This window comes from Brachycentrus maculatus, unplaced genomic scaffold, assembly GCF_059751285.1.
Source record: "Brachycentrus maculatus isolate JH-2025_06_01 unplaced genomic scaffold, ASM5975128v1 h1tg000454l, whole genome shotgun sequence".
Taxonomy (NCBI): Eukaryota; Metazoa; Arthropoda; class Insecta; order Trichoptera; family Brachycentridae; genus Brachycentrus; species Brachycentrus maculatus.
In genome coordinates this window covers 635,961-658,762 of record NW_028281201.1, presented here as the reverse complement: position 1 = coordinate 658,762, position 22,802 = coordinate 635,961, and the positions used below count along the sequence as shown (strand labels likewise).

At 31.4% G+C, this 22,802-nt stretch overlaps 1 protein-coding gene across 11 annotated transcripts in view; it reads right to left on the bottom strand.

Annotated features, from left to right (window-relative positions):
* Window positions 1-22,802, bottom strand: part of rg (A kinase anchor protein rugose) — a 620,520-nt gene that overhangs the window by 193,798 nt on the left and 403,920 nt on the right. The window lies entirely within an intron of this gene.

Genomic DNA, 22,802 nt, shown 5'->3' with positions numbered 1-22,802 from the left:
ATGAATACACATGGTAATTTAAATTTCACAGATTTTTCACAATATTTTTGGGTGTGTTAAAATGCTTGTTCACAAGGATTTGGACCCACTTAAAAATACTGATAATAAAATAATGTGGTCTAAAATAACCTGCTTAAAAAAATAATGTTTTCAGGTGTTTTCCTGCATGTAAAATAATCCGGTAAGGATCTTACATACATCTAAATAAAAGGGTCTCCGCTAAATAAAAGTTTTCTCAAACCAAACAAAGATGGCTCCAGTGAACTCACATATAAAGCTCCTAATTTCAAAGAAAAATTAGTAGTGTGGTTATCAATCATGGGTAGAGTGGTGAATTTTTGATGACAATCTTCCTTAAATTTTTGGAAATTCTAGATATATTGTTCAATATTGTGACACAGTTCATATGAGTTCACAACAGCCATCTATGTTAGGAATCTAGGGTAGAATTGATGAATGTAAAGTGATCACATAATCAGCTTATGACGGGTCATAAGCCATGTAAATAGCTGACTTCCGTATTCTTCTTCATTTATGTTGAGATGTCAAAAATGTAGTCTAAATAAAGCCTCCACTCGTTTAAGAGTGATTTTGGCTCTAACAAACAACAGACTTCAAACACTCATTCGCACCCGATGGTGCATAGGGCACTACATCATATAAAAGCAGTGTTATCTTGATCGTTAACACATGAAGGAAAGGTGATCAATCTTCCGCTTCAGGTACCTACCAGTCCAGGGAATATTGAATAAATATTAGAGTGAAAAGATCACTTACTACTTTATATCTTTTTTATATGGGAATCGAACCCCGAACCTTGTCCGAGCGTGCTGACCATTACACTACAGAGGCGTACAAAATACGTACGATCATCTATGTTGAAACGTAAAAATTCATAAATATTTTCATTATTATTTTTTTTTAATACAAGGTGATTTGCATCATAAATTCGTTTTATTTTATCGCAAGATCTGTCGTAGTTATAATTTTCCCGGATCGTGTTTGAATACTCGGGTACTAGGAGCGCAGCAACGCCCGGGGGTGAATCCTTCGTCCGTTCCCGCAGTCTCGCCTTGTTGATGCAACTGACGCGAATCAAGAACGGCCCATACAAATTGCCACGTTTCTAGTTAACGCATTAATGATGCCCTGTGAGAACGCACACTTTCGAACAGTCTCTTCACCCCGAGTTCTTTAAGAAGTATAATAATAATACCCTTTTATTATTATGCTATCCTGTTAAATACACACAACCTAATTTTCTACAAATACAAATCAAAACATAATTTTCTTTAAACACAGATAACAAACAAACATTTGATGTAATTGATTTGTTTTAAACTTGAAACACTATTTTTTTACTTGAAACAATAGATGCCTCTAGTAAAGTTCTAATGATTCAAGAACAATGTTTCAAAATTGGTTCATATATAAAGAACTTCCAAGAATTTGAGTAGTGTGGTTGTCAATAATGGGTAGAACTGGTGAATGTTACACGTGTGTAAAGTGATCACTTAAACCGGCCTATGACGGTCATCAGCCCGTAAATGCCCAGACTTCCATACTCTTCTTAATTTTTAATGAGACGTCAAAAAATAATACATAAAACACCGTTTTTGTATAGAAAAAAAATGTTTTTCTTCAAAATAAATATATGGTTTTGAAAATAAAAGAGTTACTGAAAGGGAAGGAGAAAAAAAATATCAAAATATTTTTTCAATACATATGCTTTTAAGACATATTCTAATATATATTTAAAAAAAAACGTGCGCAGTGACATGACCTGTTCACGTTCTGATTTTGAAGTTAGCGAGTTCCCCCTTAAGGAATAATATGTAATAAATTTAACGAATATTCCTGTATTTAAAAAAATGTCATATAATGTATAAAAACACGCACGTTTATGTAATTGTACAGAATTATAAACAGCATTTTAATAATTTAATTTAATTTTAAATCCATTTATAATGTATTAATACTAAATTATTCAACCAGGATTGCAGAACTGGAAGAATGTGCAAATTTTGATAGACAGGGTAACTCCCATACAATTGAGCATATTACAAATGCAATCCTCTCGACACGATAATCATACGATGTCAATTTAAAGAATGTTTTATTAAGAAAAAAACATTCTGAAATGTACCTACGGTGTATGAAAATGCCGTTAGAGCTGGAATATAATAAATTAAGAGCGAATATAATACTTTTTTGTTGTTGATATCTCAACATAGATGAAAAAGAATATGGAAGTCTGGGTATTTACAAGGATTATGACCTGTCAATTAACCTATTTAAGTTATCACTAGTGCATCATTCAGTAATTCTAACACAGGTGGCTGTTGTGAAATCATATTTACTGTGTCACGAGATTGGTTAATATATCTAGCAGTTCCAAAAATTGGAGTAGTGTGGTTGTCAATCATGGGTAAAATTGGTGAATGTTACACGTGTGTATGGTGATCACTTAACCAGTCTATGATAGGTCATAAGCCCTGTAAATACCCAGGCTTTCATATTCTACTTCATCTATGTTGACAAGTTAAAAAATGTAAAAACACTCCTATGTTGGGGTAATCCATATTTGTGAACAAATATGGTATTTAGATACACTCAAAATGTTGTAAAGAGAATATAGTAATATGAGGAAAATTATATTTAATGAACATTGTTAAGAAGGTACTCATTCCATTTAAATATAATAATAAAAATAAATAAAGAAAGCTAATTAAATAATCAAATTTGTTATCAAGATCGCAGATGATAAACGAAATGGACCTACCAGGAGAGCAGCAATCAAGAAGACACTCGGGAACTCGGTAAAGAAACATCTGGACATTGGACATGACGAGTGACTGACGTGCAAGCTGTGCGTGAGGGTAATTTTTTCCATCTTTTAAAAAACTAACCGGAATATGAACAGATGGGTAAATTCAACCTGAATTAATTAATTCCTTGTTTATTAAAAGAAACAAAGCATGACTTTTAACGTGAAACAAGAGGATAGGGGATAAAATATGATTGGTATAAGAAAAATAATAATAGATTACCATTCATTGATAATTGTAAAAAAAACATCTAAATTACTAACGATAGTTGGTGAATGTTATTGCTTTTTCTTTTCTTTTCATTATAATACCTTTATTAATTATTTTTTAAAAATAAAACACTTGAATATACCACTTTTATGAGTTTTATTTATATATATACGACTAGTTTCCAAAACTTACAGATGTTTTCATCTTCTGGAAAAAATTAAAACCATTTAATATTGAAAACCATTGAGTTTTAATTTTTACCAGAAGATGCAAACATCTGTAAGTTTTCAAAACTAGTCGTATATATAATATATAATAAAACTCATTAAAGTGGTATATTCAAGTGTTAAATTTTAAAAAAATAATTAATATGTCATTCCACAAACTTAATGCCGAATCAATAAATAATATCTTAATTCATCTCGTATTCTTGAGTAAGCATTCATGTTATTATATAATAAAGTACATACATGGGTAAAAAATTGTGATAAAATTAATTGAAAAAAATTGTGATCGAATAAAGATAGTATAAGGAAGAAAATCCACCTTTCACATACTCCACATACAAACATTTTTTTTTCATTCTTTTGGTCAGACGATGGAAGTGACGTAAATCGAAAATACTGAAAACATTTGAACATTGTTATTAAAGTAAAAAATATGCCAAATATCTAAACTGACGAATGTAGTAGGTTGAAGAATATAAATGATTCACTGTGAATGTTGTAAAAAAAACAGGACGCTCTTTATATTGAGATAAGTCGTAAGGCGGCTGAGTTTATCAACGAAGTTTATTTCATTTACAATCGTTTTAGATAAAAATAAGAATAAAATTCGCAAAAACAAACATATATAAATTTTCAATTCGTCAACGTGGATTCGGTGGGAATAATTTTAAAAACACACATAAGTCGTCGCTGAGAAATAACCAAACTAGTTTGTTCTGAGAAATACGGATAAGTATCGACCGATTAATTTTATTTGAGTATCAGGAGTTTATAAAGAAAGAGGTTGAGTTATGGGCTTCCCGCTATCAAAAACGGTGGACCTTATTAAGCGGAGAGTGACCGAAAAAATCAGTTTAAAGATATTAAATTAGAAATTATAATGATTAAAGAAAACACTTGTTTTTTGAGTTTTATTATAGACTACATGTTTCAGAAGTTAAACTTCCATCAGTTAGTTATTCCATTAGTTATTATACAGACCTGAATGGTGGAAGATTAACTTCTGAAACATGTAGCTATAATAAAACTCAAGTGGTAAAAAACAAGTGTTTTCTTTAATCATTGTAACATGTCATACCACAAAGTTAATGCCGAAACAATAAATAAAATATAGAAATTATACAATGATGCAAAATAAATATTAAAAGAATATGTAAAATGCATGTTGATTATCTTAGATACATATTGATAACATAGTATTTTGGAGTCATTATTAATTGAATAGGCCGTCAGTCGCTTTGTGGTAAAATGTATCAATTTTAAATTTAATTTATTTGTATAAATACCACTGTTAGTACGTGTTAATTTAGACCAGTGATTCCCAAAGTGGTCTATATCGACCCCCAGGGGTCTATGACAACATGCAAGGGGTCTATGTTTTAATTTGAATTTAAAATATAAATGTATAAAACCTAACATGTGTGGTTCAAAGTGAGTAACACTACATATACCGGCTGTCGAAAATACATTTGAAGTTAATGAATTTGATAAAAATCAATATCAGGTAAGGCAAGGGGTCTACGAGATAAAAGAGTTTGGGAACCTCTGATTTAGACTAAGATTCATATACGGTGTTTGAAAATTATGCGGAATGCATCGAATCAGTGTCACAATAGATTTTAAGAAATAGTGGTATTTACCATGTAAAACTTTAATTAAAAATGGTGTTTTAGTGTGGAAAATAAATATTGGTAAAATTGAACAATTAACAAATTCGATCATAATCTATTGGACATGGTAAAAGATTCATGACTCCCTATTAAATAAAAATGGTTAGTTACAGTACAGTTAGAAGTACAGTTTGGTATTTTGGTTTCTAATTGTACTACTCGATTGTTAGTAATTACAATAATTGAAATGGATCCAATTTTTTTTCACAAATTCTGAGTTAAGTAATTATTCTGATCAAGATTACATTAATATACCTTCACCTCTTCAAGAATGTTGTTATATTATTGACATTTTTTTACATTTGTAGCATTTATTCCATGGTTAGTAATTTTTACATTTTTAAACATTTGACGCAATTGAATTATTTGCTTAAAACACCGTTTTGTATTGAAAAAATATGTTTTTCATCGAAATAAATATATGATTTTGAAAATAACAGAGATATTGAAAGGAAAGGAGAAACAATGAAAAAGTTTTCTTCAATACATTAAAAAAAAAATCATATTTCAATTGATATTCTAAAAAAATTGTGTGGCCGATTCCGTTCTGAATTCGTGCGTTTGAGGTTGTCTTAAGATTTTACCAAAACGGAGCTCTTTTTATATCTTAAATTTAAGTTTTGTACTGACATTTCTCGGTGGAACTGCATTTTATAAAAGAAAATAACACCTTTGTAATTTTTTTCCACGTGACTTTTATCTGACCAGTTTTTTTGCATCTTTTTTTTATTTTTTATATCTCCTTACTCGGGCTCCTGTGACAGCACTAGCGGTCCATTTCGCCGCGTGGGGCACATTGTAGAATCGGTAATGCCCGGTTACTGACTTGTTAATAACCGTGTGGTTAGTGTACCATTATGGCCACACAAAGGTCTGCAGGGCGCCACCGGGACACACGCTCTCTAGCCAACCCCTAGACTGGCACCTAGCATCAAGGGGTCCGTTTAAAAACAAAAATGCGTCAGGGGACGATAATCGGAATAATTTAATTTGTTTTATTTTTACATGAATTCAATCGACGGGATAGAATTGACGATCTTCCAATGTCCGTAGCCAGCCCCTGGACTGGCACCTAGCATCCGGGGGTCCGATTCAAAACGACAATGCATCAGGAGACGATGATCGGAAAAATTGTTTTATTTTTTATATAAATCCAATCGACGGGAATAAATTGACCCTAAAGAATGGGTATGATTGACAAATAAAATACTGTCCACAATATTGCTATACAAAACGAGGTAACCAGTCAAAAGATTAAAAGAAAATAAGATAAAAGGTTAGCACGTAGCATCTGGGGTTCTGTTTCAAAGCGACAATGCATCGGGGGATGATAATCGGAATAATTTAATTTAATATTATTTTTTGACATCTCATCAAAGATGAAGAAGAATATGGAAGTCTGGGCATTTACGGGCCTGACGACCGTTATAGGCTGGTTTAAGTGATAGTGATAGTGACTTTACACACGTGTAACATTCACCAATTTTACCCATTATTAACAACCACACTACTGAAATTCTTAGAAGTTCTGTATATATGAACCAATATTGAAACATTGTTCATGAATCACTAGAACTTCACTAGAGACATTATTGGTGAGATGAAAAGAAGCTTTTTATTGAGCAGAAAATTTTATATTATGTCAAAAAATAATATGAAAAATCCTCCTATAATTGGAGATAATCCAGATTTGTGAACATGTATTTGGACACACTCAAAATGTTGTAAATTTTTTTTTTTTATATGAATCCAAGTGAAGGTAATAAATTAACCCAATGATATGATTGATGTATAAAATGATCAGGTGAAATAGATCGAACTTCTCTCCTCTCAGCACATGCCCCAGATAGGACACCTTCCGGACCTTGATATCAGTCAGCAACCGTCTCCCTGCTCTTGCTCTTTGGAGCACATTTTCGTTGCTGACCATATCAGTCCATGGACAATTAGCAATTATTATTGCAACGCGATTCCACGAAGAAATTATATCAATACGAAATATTAGAAACTCTGTTGGATCGGTTAAATATATTTTTTTTATTTCTTTTAAAAACTAAGGACACAAATTCATTTTTTAATTAACCTTTAGAGTGCCGAGACGCGCTACCGCGCGCTTGCCCTAATCTAAAATTGCCAGGATCGCGACAATGCGTCCATAATCAGTTGCCGTTTAGCACGCAACAAGGGAGGTCTCTCGCACGTGTAAGTTTTGTTTTATCTTCATATGTATTACATAAAGTGCATTTTTTAATATTATTGGTAATTACAATAATAATATAATATGCATTTTATGTAACACGTATTTGTTGATGTGTTCTTTTAGAGATAAAAAGACAAAACGAAAATCCGGTTATTTTGATTTCTATACACATACATTTCGCTCACTCCTTTCAAGAACGTCATAAATCAAAATATTTGATTTCTCAGGAGAACGATTTTAAAGTTTAAAAATATAACACAATGTATTAAAAATAAATATCAAGCCACTTATTGAACTTTTTACTGTGCAACCAATCTTTTTAGGTTTTTAGAAGGTTTTTTCCACATTTGAAAAATATTTAATATTTATAAAAATAATTAAATGTATTGTTTAATTATTTTTATAAATATTTATAAAAATAATTAAACAATACATTTTCTTCAAAATGCAAAAACAACATTTTCTGCCTTGTAGCGGGTAAATATTAAGTTAAAAATATGCCTCTTTTGCTGGGATATAGTACATTTTCTGGGCATTCTGAAAACATGCACAATTGAAAATTGACGATTTTTGATTTATGACGTTCTTGAAAGGAGTGAGCGAAATGTATCTCGTCACAAAAAAGAGAGGAAACTACGAATCTATAAAAAATAAACCATCAATCGTATACAACTATAATCTTCATGGAGTCTGTGCGGAAAAGCACACATATTAACTTTTTTCACTTTAGGATTCCAGTTATTGTTTAAAAAAAATTAAAAATATATAATTCCATAATTTTCTTTGTATTTAACTACCCTTGGACATATTTTTATAAAGATAAACACCGAAAGAAATATTAAAAGTGACAATTTTCGAAAGAGATACAGTTTTTTTCAAGACAAGGGTAAATGACATAAAAAACAAAGATTTCCTTGGCATTTTTAAGTACATATGAGTAAAAAATAATGGTACTCAAACGGTTAATATCGTAGGTACTTAAAATTTTAAATAAAATAAGGTATGTACTTACAAAAAACAGAAATGCTGTCTTGAGTGATAATTTTTCGACTTACCTGTGAACAAAAATAATTGGGATTATTGCAACAGATTTGAGAGTAAACAATTTCCTAAACACATACTATAAAACGAATCAATACTATGCTGTTGAAATGTATATAAATGTCTACGATACCACGTCATTGGGTCGCCTTAAAATTGCCCACAAATCATGGGAAACAATAAATTGGTTGAAATTTGAAATCGAAAAGGGTTTGGTGATTATTATAAGAATGTACTGTTAAACCCCATGCGAACTGTGTCATGGTTTTATTATTTATTACATAAAGGTGAATTAAATACTCGGCGCAGAAGGTGGTCGGCGCCTTCACCGATACTGCTACCATACTATATTATCATACATACATATTTTGTAGAATGTAAGCACAAACCACACATGAAGGAAAAAGAGTGTAAGGCTTTCATGTTTCGACCAAAAAACGTAATTTTTGTTCTAAAATACCAGACTAAAATATATGATAAGGATTTTTATTAAATAAGTGCGTTTTTAGTTACTGGAAAGCAAAGGGATTTTTTTACCTAACAATAATTAAGTACATTTTTCATATATCGCTCAATCCTTTCAAGAACGTCATAAATCAAAAATCGACAATTTTGTTGTTGTGCATGTTTTCGGAATGCCTAGAAAATGTACTATATCCCAGCAAAAAAGGCATATTTTTAACTTAATATTTACCCGCTACAGGGCAGAAAGTGTTGTTTTGCATTTTGAAGAAAACGTATTGTTCATTTTTTTTTTAAATATACTAAATATTTTTAAATGGAGAAAAAACAGTCAGGTTTTAGCTAAAAAGATCTGTTGCACAGTAAAAAGTTCAATAAGTGGCTTGATATTTATTTTTAATACATTGTGTTTTATTTTTAAACTTTTCGTTCTCCTGAAAAATCAAGTTTTTTGATTTATGACGTTCTTGAAAGGAGTGAGCGATATATGAGACTTCAGGGTCGTGAAACATTATCATAACGTGGTACAGAATTTTACGAATTATCATAGTAAAAACATGTAATGTTGACTTTTTTAAAAATAATTTTCTATTCAACATTTACGTGGTAAATACCACTTTTTATTAAAATCTATTATGACACGGGTTTCGATGCTTTCATTAGCTTATTTTTTACTTTTTAAAAAACATTATTATATTTTTTATGAATGCCTCACTAAGTAGAACCCGTGACGAGACGTTCATTTACATTATACAAAAATATGTATTTAGAAATTACAAAGGATATTTAATTGATTCATTATTAAACACGTTATCATTAGTAACGTTGTTGAATGCATCGAAACGAGTGAGACAGTAGATTTTCGCAAATAGTTTACAAGTCAAAAGACAAATAAAAAAAATTATCACTAATGGATAAAATATTATGATCTTTGATAATTACACAAAATGCATCAAAATACGTGTCGTAAAAGATTTTAATAGAAAGTAGTGATTCAAGAACAATGATTCAAAATTGGTTCATATATATAGGACTTCCAAGAATTTGAGTAGTGTGGTTGTCAATAATGGGGAGAATTGGTGAATGTTACACGTGTGTAAAGGGATCACTTAAACCAGCCTATGACGGTCGTCAGCCCCGTAAATGCCCAGACTTCCATATTCTTCTTCATCTTTGATGAGATGTCAAAAAATAATATGAAAAAACTCCCATAATTGGAGATGATCCAGATTTGTAAACAAGTATTTGGACACACTCAAAATGTTGTAAAGAAAACGTTTTATTCATAATGTTTTTTTTTAAATTTTCATCTCTTAAATATGACCAAAAATTTCGATTCTACAGTTTAATGAAAATGTTCTTAATATACGATATCAAATTATTCGAGAACAGTTTTTTTCAAGACGTTATTTTTCGTAATTGATGTCACCAATATTTCACATGTAACGCTCCGACAGTACGGACGGAACACAGATGACGTCCTTTCGCTGTGGTCTCAAAATTATAAAAAAAATTCACTTAAGTATTCCGTAACAGTTGTAAAATGTAAAGATGAACATAGATACGTTATATCAAACCGAATTTAGAAAGCCACCATGGACGAGGCGCCACTGGCGCGAAAGTAGGTACTAGTATCACTACGCTTTTTTTCTTATCGAATAATATTTCTTAAATTTTATATTAGACAATTTATTTTTTATTAGACATTGTCCGCCTCCGTAGTGTAATGGCCACCACGCTTGGCTACCGTTCTGGAGGTCCCATGTTCGATTCCCAAGGGGGGTCAAATAAATATAAGTAATTTTTTCACTGTAATATTTATTCAATATTACCCTGGACTGGTACCTGAAGCGGAGGGCTGATCGCCTTTCCTTCGTGTGTAAACGATCAAGATAACACTGCGTTTATATGAAGCAGAGCCCTATGCACCATTGGGGTGCAGATAAGGGTTTGATATGATATGATACTTTTTTACTTTTTTTGATACTCAATCCTCTAAGCTCAAAGTTTAGTGATCATTTTACCTGTCTCCATTCTACAGCTGAAATCAAATCCTGACATATTGCACATCCTCTTAGTTTTCTTATGAGACACTGTTTTTAATTTCATTCTTTTTTTGGTCTTCAATCCTTCTCTGATGTTTATTATGCATACTTAAAAACGTATACAATTAATTCGATAAGTGTTTTATTATTATTATTATGATTAATATGGCTAATATCAAGGTCTGGAAGCTGTCGGCATTTGAGAATTTTCTTAGAGGAGAGAAGTACGAGCTATTCCGCCTAGTCATGAAAGGCAACATATAGCCGACGAGATGTGGGCAGAAGGAAGATTTCCTGGCTCCAGAATATACGAGATTGGACGGGGATCAGGACCGTTGAGGCACTGTTTAGAGCTGCCTAAGACAAGGACAATTACTCTCAAGTGATAGTCGACGGCAGGGGGACCTGACATGATACACACAGGAGAATAAGACAACTGTTTTTTCATTTGATTTTTTGACATCTCATCAAAGATGAAGAAGAATAATAAGTCTGGGTCATGTTTTCGGAATGCCCAGAAAATGTACTATATTCCAGCAAAAGCGGCATATTTTTAACTAAATATTTACCCGCTACAGGGGAGAAAGTGTTGTATTCGCATTTTGAAGAAAAAGTATTGTATAACTATTTTTTTAAATATACTAAATATTTTTCAAATGAAGAAAAAACATTCAGGTTTTACCTAAAAAGATCTGCTGCACAGTAAAAAGTTCAAAAAGTGGCTAGATATTTATTTTTAATACATTTTATTATATTTTTAAACTTTGAAAACGATCTCCTGAAAAATCAAGTTTTTTGATATATGAAGTTGTCGAAAGGAGTGAGCGATATGTAAGTTTTAAGAGAATATCAAACGTAACGTGTGTCGTTTGGATACAAAGTGGTGTAATGTGTATTTAGACCACGGTTTTAGGGGCCGTGAACAAATAAAAGCGGACATATATCACGCTGAGAATATTCTGGTATACTCCAAAGTCAGGACAGGTACTTCAGGGGTCAGAAACCAGTAAAGAAAGAAAAATTAATGGTCGTTTGTACAAATTAATAGTGATTATTATTGTTATAAAAAAACATACTACTATGTATCCCATTACATGATTTGAAGGCATGGCCTAGGTGAAGTTGTCTATGATAGAAAGACCTACAAACCGAGGATGAAGAGAGCTAAGCCAGGAAGATGTACCCCATTACAAGATAGAAAATACAACTAAAATAATAATACGAAAATATACAACAGCAAAGAATTATTAAAATCCAAAATGTAACTGATTTCGTTAATTTTGTAGATGATAAATTAAATGTAATATATGAATACTTACTAAACACAGAAACTTTATTATGTATAATTTAAATTCGAAGCACTAACTTTGTGATTTTTCATTTTATAATTAAAATGTAACTTTGTTTTAAAATCACCATAAATATTTTATTAAAACTAAGTTATAATAAAATATTTTCAGTGATTTTAATACAAAGTTAAATTTTAATTACTTTATTACGTATTCACCGATTACACTGTAGTGTAAATTCACTAGAGCAAACTATGGTTGGATTGGAAAAGCTTATATTTAGCAGAGACCCTTTTATTTATCATGAGATTAATTATACCTATATGAAGGAGTTCCAAATATTGGAGTAGTGTTGTTGTCAATAATGGGTGGTAGATTGCTGCATGTTGCAAGTGTGTTAATTAATTACTTAACCAGCCTATGACAGGTCATAAGCCCTCTAAACACCCAGACTTTCTATCGAATATGTCTTTGAAATGTAACACTGCAGAAAATATGTAACAATCTCTCTTTTGTAAATTTACCTTGTATAAATAAGCAGGGTACAAATAATAAAGAAAATTGAAAAAAAAAATAGGTACCCAGACTTCCATATTCTTCTTCATCTTCGTTAAGATGCGAAAAAATGTTAGTTCATTATTTTTATTAATGAATTTATTATATTATTTTTCATATCATATTTATTATTATCTATTCTGTATTCGCAGTATTTGTACATAATACAAACTATGCCATGTTCTCTCCCATTCGGCGGCTTCACATGTTAGCCAATGCTTTTGAAAGAATAGTTTCATTTAATATATTGCTATCCACCTTCAAGTCTGTACTTTCTCAACATTTCTTCCCATGTTATAATGGATAAATTTAAACGTTGTGTTTCACTCTCTCTCGCTGCTCGCTGAAAATGTGTGAAGGAGACGTGTATTTACCAGTGCTTACTATTTGTTATTTAATTATTATTTTATGTTTAAGACTTTTTGTTTCTCTATTAGTGTATTTTTATATTAGATACTGTGTATATGTATTATGTTAAAGGCCTTAGCCGTTCAATAACTAAATAAATAAATAATCCAGAAAAGGTTGAGACCTACTGAAAGTCACCCCCCGCGGTGAGATGTTTGTATAAACTTATAATTCCTTTTATTCCCCCCTTCCCCACGCCCAGCGGTATTCAACAGTTCAGAATGAGATCGACACAAGTCTTTTATCAGATATAAAAAATACATATCTTATTTGGAGCAATAATAGCCGTTAAATTGGACTTAATATTGTGTTAATGCAATCCCAACAATACTAAAAAAAGAAAATGATATCCACATAAAATGAATATTATATTCTTTGAATGACTTCTTGTTTACGATATTTTTAATGTGACAGAATCCTTGTTGACATTTTCTGGTTGAGGACATATTTTTCAAAAGAGTTGATTGATAATTCTGAATAGATGAAGAAGTACATTAAGAAGAGTATGGATGTCTCGATATTTACAGGGATTATAACCGGTTGTTAGCCGGTTTAAGGGATCATTTTATACACTGGGTAACATTCACCATTCTACCCATAATTGACAACTATATCACTTAAATTTCGAAGCTGTATATACATATCGGCTGTCCAAACTTAAAAAAACAGTAAGGGGAAGGGAGTAGAATCTACTTTGTCCAAAAATGCAAAAAAAAACGTACTGCAAAAAAATGTCCCTTACTGTGTTTTGAGTTTGGACAGCCGATATGTTGAAGGGTACAATACACAATATTTTTTTCAGAATAAACTTCAAACGCGACATTTTTGGTAGAATTTAGTGATGTGAAGAAATATGGGTGCACAAAATTATCAGATTCACGTCTTTTATCTACATTTATTAATGAAATTCCACTGTAACGGGTCATAAAGTGTAGTTTTTAATATAAATAACGGAAGAAAGAGCTCGTTGGAGAATGAATAAGTATGAGAAGTGCTATGGTTGTAAAGTGTAGTATTGTTTGCGTACTGTTGTCCTGACGAAGAGACGGGTGCGTCTCGAAACCGGTAGACAAATATCTCGGTGAGTAGTTATACTAATATTACAGTAAAATCTCGATATAACGAACTTATTGGGGGGGAGGGGGTGTCCGTTAAAGCCAAAGGTCTTACATAAAAATAGGTTTAAAATAAAAAAAATAAACTTTAAGACAACATAAACACTGTACTTAGATATAAATAAACAATACAAAATACAAACAAAATTCTATTTATTGCTTTTGGACACTCGTCGTGAAATGTCATTGTTGTTTGATATTAACGCGCTTGCTTTCAGTAATCCTGCTTTGAAAAATGAATCAAGTTTTGTTTAAAAATTTGAAGTTTTGAATCAAAATTTGAGATTTTCATGGCCGCTAAAAACTGTTTACATGCAGCTACACTTAAATTTAAGCATGTATAATATGTATGTATTAAATGCTTAATCAAACACAGATTTTTTAAGTCTATTTTTATGTGTTTTTTAACAAAAAAATACATTCGGTGTTTGAAAATGATGCGGAATACATCGAAACACGTGTCACATTAGATTTTAAGAAAAAGTGGTATTGACTAAGTAAAACATTAATTTAAACAAAAATACAGCTTAGAGTAGATTCAAAAATCAGTGCTTGATTTAACATTTAATAATACATAAATTAAAATGAAGTTATACAAATTAAACGCCAAATCAATAAATAAATAAATGTTAAATATTAACAGGACGCTTTTAATTTTATTACATTTGACAGGATTTTTTGTCCGTTATATTCGAAGTTCGATAAATAGAGGTACGTTATATCAAGGTTTTCCTGTATTAAGATTTTTGTAAAAAAAAGGTTAAAATGACTAACCACAAAGTGAATGCTTTAAATATAAATAAAATATTAATAATAAAACAAGTTTAACACTAAAATATATATTATATTTTGTGTGTACAAAATTAGCAAAATACTCTTGATTCAGTCAACTCCTGAGGCTCGAGTGAACCCAGCGAGCGCCTAACTCGAAGCGCCAAGCGACGCAGGATATAAGGAATGACGTTTGACCCGCGATGGGTAGAATTGATTTCCAGCTGCGACGGACGACAGCTCTTGAGTGGCTGGACCAGGAGGACCTTTTTAGGACAACCGATCCAATAAAGAAATGTACCCGAAAAGGTGCACATTTAGGCTTGCCATTCGCGAGACGACACGCTAGACTAAGCATTTTTTTCAAATATATATAAGAAATTAATATAATAAAATAACAGCTACATATCGCTCACTACTTTCAACAACGTCATATATCAAAAAACTTTATTTTTCAGGAGATCATTTTTAAAGTTTAAGAACATAACAAAATGTATTAAAAATAAATAAATCAAACCGCTTATTGAACTTTTTACTAAGCAACAGATCTTTTTATGTAAAACCTGAATGTTTTTTCTCCATTTGAAAAAAAATAGTATATCGAAAAAAATAATTAAACAATACCTTTTCGTCAAAATGCAAAAACAACACTTTCCGCCCTGTAGCGGGTAAATATTAAGTTAAAAATATGCCGGTTTTGCTTGGATAAAGTACATTTTCTGAGCATTCCAAAAACATGCACAACAGAAAATTGACGATTTTTTATATTTGACGTTGTTGAAAGGAGTGAGCGATATTTAGTTTTATTCCACATGTATTCTATTTTCAAGTTACCGAGGTTCATTGTTACCGACATCATCAGACTGGTTACCGACCATTACCGACATCATCAAATGTCGGTAACGTCAAAACCCGGTCACTGGTAAAATAAAATATATTTGAACCACAATGTTAGTGATGTTAGCAAATAACCACTCACTGAGATTTATGTCTACCGGTTTCGATACGTACACGACTTTTCGTCAGGATAATGACAAATTAAAATACATATGTAGGTATTCTAAAAAAAATTGTGGGTGAAAAAAAGACATATCGCTCACTCCTTTCAAGAACGTCATAAATCAAAAAACTTGATTTTTCAGGAGAACGTTTTTAAAGTTTAAAAATATAATACAAAGTATTAAAAATAAATATCAAGCCACTTATTGAACTTTTTTTACTGTGCAACAGATCATTTTATGTAAAACCTGAAGGTTTTTCCTGCATTTGAAAAATATTTATTATATTAAAAAAATAATTAAACAATACCTTTTCTTCAAAATGCAAAAACAACACTTTCTGCCCTGTAGCGAGTAAATATTAAGTTAAAAATATGCTTCTTTTGCTGGGATATAGTACATTTTATGGGCATTCTGAAAATATGCACAACTTAAAATTGTCGATTTTTTTATTTATGACGTTCTTGAAAGGAGTGAGCGATATCTAATCCCCAACCTTTTAATAACCCTTTTATTTTCAAAACCATATATTTATTTCTAAGAAAAACTATTTTTTTCAATGCATAAACGGTGTTTTAAGAAAAAATCAATTACATAAAATGTAACCAAGATTTACAGAAAATTAAGTTGCGACTTAACGAATGCTGGGCCTTAAGCGTCCATTTTAAGTGCTATCAGTAAGTTGAACCATCGGTGAATATGGTGGCTAGAATTACATACCATACAGGGTGTATAACTTATAGTCAGAATAATATTAGCGTCATCTGAATGATGCTATTTGTTAATATTGAATGGAAACCATTCGCCAGCGGTTTCACAAAGAATTCTCCGACTGAGAAATTAGCTGTACCAGAGATAAAAATATAATAGCAACGAATTGCTGTCGGGTTATTGAAACAATATGCAAATCAACCATAGACAGCGGCGTTTGTTTCCTTTATAAGAAGAGAAATTAACCTTGTCAGATCTAAAAGGGGGATCGAAATCCCCCATATACAAATTTTAATTCGATAACTTTAGTAAAGCAGACAATAGCAATGGATCTTTCTCGAAAGATGTCTAGAGAAAGACCAAAAAATTCATGGATGCTGCAAGGAGAGAACACGGTTCGAAGACATGGTCTAGGTGACGTTGTCCATGACAGAAGGACCTACAACCTGAGGACGAGGAGAGCTGACCCCAGCGGTCTACAAAGACGATAAGTTGAGATGTAGCCAGGAAGAAGAAGAATTTGATAACTATAGTATTATAAGAGCTACTTAACTCCACATTTTTGTAACCTTAAAAATATTTTATTTATTTATTTATTTAAACACATTACATACATCAGTCACACTCATGTATGTAATATTCCAGATAACTTATTTCCATTACTCATTCTTTTGGAACATGGGATTAAAGTTAACATAACTGAAATTTTATTTATTGTTTCGGCATTAACTTTGTGGTAAGACATGTTACAATGATTAAAGAAAATGTTATTATACAGACCTGAATGATGAAACATGTAGTCTTTAATAAAACTCAAACTATAAAACAAGTGTTTACGTTAATCATTGTAACAAGACTAAAAACTGATAAGAAAGTAACAAACAAGAAAACACAGGGCAAAATGTAGAATATAAAGCAATAAAAGGTACAGTTAATAGTCATATAAAAATATAAAAATATTAAACTTCAAATATTTGGCAATCAAACATTTCAATAAACTCCCTAAAGAAATAAAAAAATAGATGATATAAAAATCCTGAAGAAAAAAATTAAAGCTCTCTACATTTAAATCATAAAAAAAAATAATAAAAAAAACTATTATTTCTTTTATTATATAACATTAAACCACGAGTGTAAGTCCCTTTCCAAGCACAAGAGCACAGACTCTTTTATGGAGAGGCACAGCGAATCGAAATATAAAAGTTCTCCATATGTATAAATGATTCAAATGTATTATGTTATAAATAAAAATGTAAATATATTAAATGAATAAAAAAAATTAAAAAAACTTAAAAGCTGCGAGCTGCGTACCACGATTTCCATACAAACATGAACTGGGGTATTTTGGCACCCCCTTTAGGATCACATATGTTTTTTGGATGATCAGTGCGGGAAGGTTGACAAAGATGGACTGGTATCATTGAGAACTATTAAAAATAGATATTTATCGATCATTCCGCGGCGGCAATGACGCGGGTCTAGTTTTTCGAGCCGAAAATGTTGCGTTTAAGCTGAGTTATGTTGTAACGAGAATTATCTACACGATCTGACGGTTATAATTCTCGGAGAATTATGCATGATGTAATAATGTCGTTGTTTTCGAAATGTAACATGTATATGCCATACGTTGAATTCGACAAAAGTGACAGGCTGAAAAATTAGCTCCTATATTTAGAAATAATCGTAACAAAAATATTTTTGAAATCCCATCAGAAATTTTTTTATAATTGAAAATATATTAACTTTTTACAATTTTTTTTGTAAAAAAATATCTCCTAATTGGAGATATTTTTTTTGTAAAAAAATATCTCCTAATTGGAGATAATCCAGATTACAACAAGTATTTGGAAACATTCAAAATGTTTTATTATCTTACTTATTGACTTGGCATTTACTTTGTAAGACACCATATTTATCCTGCAGATATTAAAATCAAACACTTATTTCATTCTACGACAATGCTTGTTTTTTTGTTGTTTTTGTTTTGTAAAATTATATAAATATTTTGGTAGACTAAAATCAGTTATTTTAAAAGTGTTATATTATTAACTAATGTTAAAACATACCATCTACTTGTCATAACTAACCATCACACCGCTTCTTGCAAAAATCGTCGGGTATGTATGAGGATATGCATGAATGTGGAAGAAGCGAAGAATGTTTGCAAATACAGAGTGGTAAGGCGTTTTATTCTCTCTGCCTACTCCTGCGGAGAAGCGGCGTGATGGTTAGTTAGTTAGTTCGATAATTCATTTGGCTTTAATGGTATTTCGCTGTATTTTTCAAAACATTGATACATAAAAAAAGACTGTTATTTTTATCAATTTCATATCGCTCTCTCCTTTTAACAACTTCATATTTCAAAAGACGTCAATTTTCAGTTGGGCATGTTTTCGGCATGCCCAGAAAATGTACTATATCCCAGCAAAAGTGGCATATTTTTAACTTAATATTTACCCGCTACAGGGCAGAAAGTGTTGATTTTGCATTTTGAAGAAAAGGTGATGTTTATTTTTTTTTAATGTACTAAATATTTTTCAAATAGAGAAAAAACGTTCAGGTTTTACCTAAAAAGATCTGTTGCACAGTAAAAAGTTCAATGAGTGGCTTGATATTTATTTTTAATACATTCTATTATATTTCTAAACTTAAAAAACGATCTCCAGTTGTTGAAAGCAGTGAGCGATATGGGTGAGTAATCCAATATCTGATAAAATAAATACAAAAAAAAAGTTCTTTAAAAAAACATTCAGTAACGCAGTTAACATTAATTGAAAATCGTCAAAACATTCTAAAAATAAATCGATTATAAAAAAATCTTATCCAGCGATCATTCGATCTGGCCGATTGAAATATGATATTGATATCATAGATATATTATCTCCGACACAGCTGGACATTGAGAAGAATTTCTGTTTGTCTATGGCAAGGAACCCCGCGGAGAGAGTCCCTAATTTAAAATGTCTCTCGATCAATTCAACATCTTTCAACATGTCGTTTAAAAGTCGCCATTTTGTAGGAAAATAAATAATAACACCAACGGTAAATCACTCTAATGGGTGTAACAAAAAATACGACAGAAATATTTAAAATCTTGAGCCCAGTGCAAAAAAGAGATTTAAATCTGTATTTGGTCTACAATAATGAACGTATTGTGTCAGTAAGTGTCACCTGTCAGGGAAACAATGAATCATGTCGATATGTTCATTATCGTAGACCAAATACAGATCTTTTTTGTCCGCCTCCGTAGTGTAATGGTCAGCACGCTCGGCTACCGTTCTGGAGGACCCGGGTTCGATTCCTAAGGGGGGTAAAATAAATATAAGTGATTTATTCACTGTAATATTTATTCAATACTACCATGGACTGGTACCTGAAGCGGAGGCCTGATCACCTTTCCTTAATGTGTAAACGATCAAGATAACACTGCATTTATATGACACAGTGCCCTATGCATCATTGGGGTGCGGATAAGGGTTTTATTATTATTATTATTAAATACAGATCTATTTTTTTTTTGTATTGGGTTCAAATAACACATCAAAGTTCAAGTAGCCCCGTTCTACAGTACATGCTTTAAATACAGGAGGGGGTGTAATCAAAATTTACATATTCGCAATATTATGGCTGAAATAACCAGTCTAACAATAACAAGTAAAAAGATCAACAGCAAAAGCTAAACTGGCAGTATAAAATGGAGTCCTAGTACCAACGCTAATGTATGTAAGTGAACCAAGAAGTTGGTAAGATAAGGATGAAAGTATGTAGACTGAATATAAGTCACAATAGACCTGATATGGTCGCGGTGACATAAGGGATGCAAGATCCCTTGACCCCCAAAGGAAAAATAAAATGTAGACTGAAAAAATTCGATCTCTCAGACGGATGTGTGACAAACGATGTATGACAGTTATTCTAATGGTGACGTAAGGAACTAATGCGGAGCAGAGATGAGCACCGACCGAAAAAAAAGAAAGAAATCGGAAGAATTCGATGTTCAGCTGTGGAGGACAGAGGGCCAAAGAAGAAGAAGAAGAAATGAGCACTTTCGGTGAAATTCAGAAAGTATACTAATATACTGGTAGCAAGTTTCTCAGTTTTTTGTTTGAATAAAATGTTTATTATTTTAAATAGTTATTACTTAAATAAGTGCTACATTTAATGACTTAATAATAAAAACAGCTAGACACGACTGTTTTTCGAAATGGTTTTAAACTTTGAAACTTATACAGTATTTTTAAAAAAATGTTGGTTTTGGCATGATTTTATCATGCTATCGATTTTTATGGAAACCGTTAAATATAATAGTATAAAAAAAACAATTATTTAGGCTGTATTTTTTGATCCATCCAATAACACAGCACACATCCGTAACAATACATTGTCTAGATTTCGTGTAGAGTAGTATATAATGAAAAATTATAGATAATTTATTACGGACATTAAATAAATACTGTAAATAATTTGATTTTTCAATTTTTCAAACTAATTATTAGTACTTTACCGGCGTAGGTACAGACATAGAGAGTTATCTTGGAGAGTGAACGAGGCATATGACAAATTGCGATTAAATTGTGATCATATTATGTAGGCAGTACATAATATATTCGAAAGTAATAATGACAACCATGTAGTCGAGTGGGTTGAAATATTACCAACAGCGAAACTCTAATATGATCGCCAGTTCGGTTCCAACTGGGCAAAATAAAAGGTTAATATTTTTGTTGAGAATTTGGCATGACCGTAATTAGGTTAGATACAGGTTTTCACTTCAAATTGGATATTTAAAAAACCAAATTGGACGCCTAACAATTCAAATTACACGTTCGACAAATCAAATTGAACGTCTTACAAAACGAATGGGACATTACATTGTATTTTTTAAAGCTAAAAAAAAACTAACCATCACGCCGCTTCCCCGCAGGGGTAGGCAGAGAGAATAGAGCGCCACACCACTCTGTCATTGCAAACATTCTTCGCCTCTTCCACGTTCATGCATCTCCTCATACATACCCGCCGATTGTTACGACTCCTAACCTGACCACTTTCAAGTATTTGGCATACCTGATCGTGCCATGTTTTTCTCGATCTTCCTCTGCTTCTTTTTCCGCTAACATTCGCCTCATAAATTTGTTTTACCGTTCTTTCCTCACTCATTCGTTCTACATGTCCAAACCATCTCAACACACCATTCTTAATTTTATCGATAATGCTTATCTCAGCTTTGCATTCCTTCCTTATTTCACTATTAGTACATCTATCATACATCGTTTTGTCGCACATTCTTCTGAGAGATCGCATTTTTAAAAGCAATTATTTTTTTAAAATAAACGTATTTATATCAGTTCTATATATACCGCTCTCTAAAGATATCCCACTCGTTTCATGTTTTGATTTAAAATTGAACAAAAATGTCGTAGAATCGACGTGGAGTTCAATTACTTCCGACCTGTCTAGAAAAATATAACAATAAACATAAAGTACTTATTATTGTGGAACATTAGGATTTATAATTAAAGCGTGCTTAGGAATACAGAGAAATTCATATGAATGATCTTGTACAAAAAAAATTTTTTTTTGAATAGGTAGTAATGTGTGTGTGTACATTGAAACGAATTCCCTTTAACGAATTTTATCAAAATCGAAAAAAATTTTTTTTTAAAAAATAGTTAATTTTATAAAAAAAGCATTTTTTAATAAAATTTACAAATATTTATTTAATGTTTTAAGTAGGAATACCACTATTTCTTAAAATCTACTGTGACACGTGTTTCGATGCATTCCGCATCATTTTCAAACACCGTATGATGATTCGGAATAATGCGGAATGCATCGAAACACGAGTCACAGTAGATTTTAAGAAATAGTTGTATTTACTTAGTAAAACATTAATTAAAAATAGATAGATTTTACCGCAAAGTGACTGCCGAATCAATTAATGAAAAAATTAACTAATTAAAAAAATAGCCATCACGCCGCTTCACGAAGGGGTAGGCAGAGGGAATAGAAAGCCAATATAATCAGAATTTGCAAACAATCTTCGCTTCTTCCACATTCATGCATTTCCTCATACAAACCCGTCGATTATTCCGCCTCCTACTTGACCGTATCGAAATATTCGATCATGCCAAGTTTTCATCTGCTTCTATTAATATATTATGTAAAATAAATATACAATAAGTAGTATTGATCCATTTCAATTATTGATATCCAGGATTTATTTATACACAATGAAAGCGTCAATACGATGCAGTGGCCTATGAACCATTGGG